At 46.4% G+C, this 2,984-nt stretch overlaps 1 long non-coding RNA gene across 1 annotated transcript; it reads left to right on the top strand.

The window, feature by feature from the left end:
• Window positions 1-580: 580 nt before the first annotated feature.
• LOC135968917 (uncharacterized) lies at window positions 581-2,549 on the top strand. Its single transcript, XR_010583957.1, has 2 exons — window positions 581-1,754; window positions 1,942-2,549. It is a non-coding gene; the product is annotated as an uncharacterized lncRNA (long non-coding RNA).
• The last annotated feature ends 435 nt before the right edge of the window (window positions 2,550-2,984 follow it).

Below are 2,984 nucleotides of genomic sequence, written 5' to 3'. Positions count from 1 at the left end.
TCCACATTTCATTTCCTCTTATTCTCACAGGGTACCTTACAAGTTAGAAATTTTTATTCTCTCTGCTTTTTGGAGAAAGAAACCTTAACTTTTCTCAAGTAACCGAGGTGGCAGAGTGGGTCAGTAAGGAACGTGGGACAAGAACCCCCATGCGCCTCTCTCCAAAAATCTTCATTCTCAACCCCTGCACCAGACTGTCTTCCACACACGGGCTCTGAGCGGCCAGCACTGTATCTGGAGAAGCCACCACCCTGTCCGGTCCTCCAGACAGAACGGAAGTGTGCCTGACCCCAGCTGTAAAAACCCGCCCTCTGTGGCCCCGAGAGAATCCAGTCTCAGGGCTTGGCCCTTCCCCATCCCCTCCTCTGGGCAGCCCGCGTTGAGTCCCATCTGGAATGTGGAGGAAGAAGGCCCTGCAGCAAACGCACATCTCGACCCCCTCCCTCCCTGCCAGGCCTCCCTCGCCAACTCCATGCCCAATTTCAGTCCTGAGGGGCGAGAACAGCAGGTGCTGGGGCCGCCCTCGCCCTTGGTGTTCTGGGAGCCCATTGTCTAATTTTGCTCGGGCCTGGCCTGCTTCCTTTTTAGTTCTGGGCATGTGGGCAGAGTACAAGCTAATTGGCAGGGCTGTTCCAAATCCTGAAGAACGCGGGCGCTGCCTGCTCGCCAGCGGGAGGGCCGTATGCCCAGCTTGCGCCCTGACATTTTCCGAGGCCTGGGCGAGGCCACCTGCCTGACGAAGGCTTACCAGGGAAAATCAGGTCCTGACAGCCTGACAGGGACAACCGCCCAGACGAGGGAGATTCATCTGCTCGCGATGCCTGGTCAGCAAGGAGGAGACTCGACTTAGGACGAGGAAGGGGCCTTGAAGGCACAGAGGATCCTCCAGCCCCCGGCCAGGGAGAAGCCACGAGGACCCCCAGGTTGCTGGGCGATGATAAGGGGAAGAGGAGACCACCCCCAGCTCCGCAGCGAGCGCCCTCACTTTGGGGAGACAGAGGCGTCGATCCCTCCTGCGGACGGCTGGGGGCGCTGCGCTTCAACCGAAGGCAGAGATCCTGGACCCGGGCGAGACAACCCCTCCCGGAGGAGAGGAACTCTTGAGGGGGTAAAAGAGCTCTGCAGAGTGTAGAGGAGCCGGACTTTGCAGCCAGGTACCTCTGTGCAAGTCTCAGCTGTGCCTCTGAAGTAGCTAGCGGTTACCCAGCGCTGTGCTGAGGTCTTGTCATCACTGTGTCATTGAAGGCTCACAGCCACCCTTTAAGGAAAACGATCTTGTGGTCATTATTTTATAAGAAATGGAAGCTCAGTGCCACCCCTACCCCACGGACACATTGCCAGAGAGCGGTGGCGTGTCTGGCCTGGAACTTAATGATTTCTGTCGGACAGAAGTCCATGCTCTTAACCATTAAGCCTCCCATACAAAGATACTTCGTGCGGGGACATGAGATAGAGCCTCATAGCACTGAAACCACAGAGGACGAGTTTCTTAGCTTTGTCATCTCTGAAATGGGAATATTAATATTACTCCCATCTTGCAAGGCTTTGGGGAAGATGAGAGAGAATGTGAAAAGGTCTATGGGAGAGGTCCTTGTGGGTGAAGGTGTGGGGGGAGTCCCCAGCCCCTCCGCGGGCACTCAGAGGGATGTGGGAGGACTGTGGAGCCTATGCTTATTGATGCTGTTTCTTTTCAATCAAACCTCTGTCAGAAACAATGCATGACATCAAAATGGAGGAGATGTCGAGTTTGAACGGTGAGGTCATAGATTTTGTTTTTATTTTTATATTTTTCAAATAAAAATAATATGCATAATGTTTTCTCATCATAATTGTAATATGTGATGATGTATCAATTATGGAAAATACAGAAACTGTAAAAGAGGAAGTGAGGAAAACCTTTGCTTCTCACTGTTCACAGTTAACTACTGTTCAAAATTATAGGTAACAACTCTGGAGGCTGAGGTGGGAGGACTGCTTGAGCCCAAGAGATCGAGGCTTAGGTGAACTATGATTGCACCACTGCACTCCAGCCTGGGTGACCAGCAAGATCCTGTCTCTAAAAAAAAATAATAATAATTAAAACTTAAAAATATTTAATTAAAAAATTATAATTAACAGTAATTTATTGCATATTTCAAAACAACTACAAGGGAAGAATTATAATGTTCATGACACAAAAAAAGATAAATGTTTGAGGTGGTAGATATCCCAATTACCTTGACTTGATCATTACACATTGTATACATGTATCAAAATATCAAATATATATAACCATGATATATCAATTAAAACATACTAAAAAAAGAGATAACTACTCATTTTTCTTTTACTTACAGTGTTTCATTAATACATTTACTGTTTTACAGAATTGGTATCACATTGTAGGTTACTATACTATACTCCATTTTAAAAATGTAATATTTCACAAACATTTTACCATGACATGAAATAATCTTAACACATATAAGAATTAATGGTTGCTTTCCAATTTTCTTTGCAAAGTGGTTCATTACTTTTGTCATGGGAAAATAAATTTATGCTTGAAAGAACTTTATTGTGTTTAAAAAAAATACTTGTAAGAGGGGTGCACTGCTTTGCCCAACAGTGCAGTGTGTTATGTCTAGTGCAGGTCTGATGAAAGGTGATAAACCTCCAGTAGTAACCATGGTATGTGAAATGGAGATAAAGATGGTTGATTTTGTAGGGATTAAATGAGATCAGATAGGCAATGTGTCTCTAAGACAGTGTGGCCCATGGCGAATGCTGTCATGACAAAATTATGTTAGTCAAGGACAATGCTAGGAGAATAAGATGGGTGCTATTTGGGAGTGACCTGGAGAATTGGAGGATAGCCACGCCGTGGTTGCTGAAGCCAGCTCCTATAGGATATCAAAAGCCAATGTTAAATACGCAGGAACTTTACAAGCTTGTTGTAAAAGGCTGTGAAATTTCACTGGTAGCTTGAAATCTGTTATGGTGTGAGC

Source organism: Macaca fascicularis, chromosome 1 (assembly GCF_037993035.2).
Source record: "Macaca fascicularis isolate 582-1 chromosome 1, T2T-MFA8v1.1".
Classification (NCBI taxonomy): Eukaryota; Metazoa; Chordata; class Mammalia; order Primates; family Cercopithecidae; genus Macaca; species Macaca fascicularis.
This window is presented reverse-complemented; position numbering and strand designations above follow the sequence as displayed.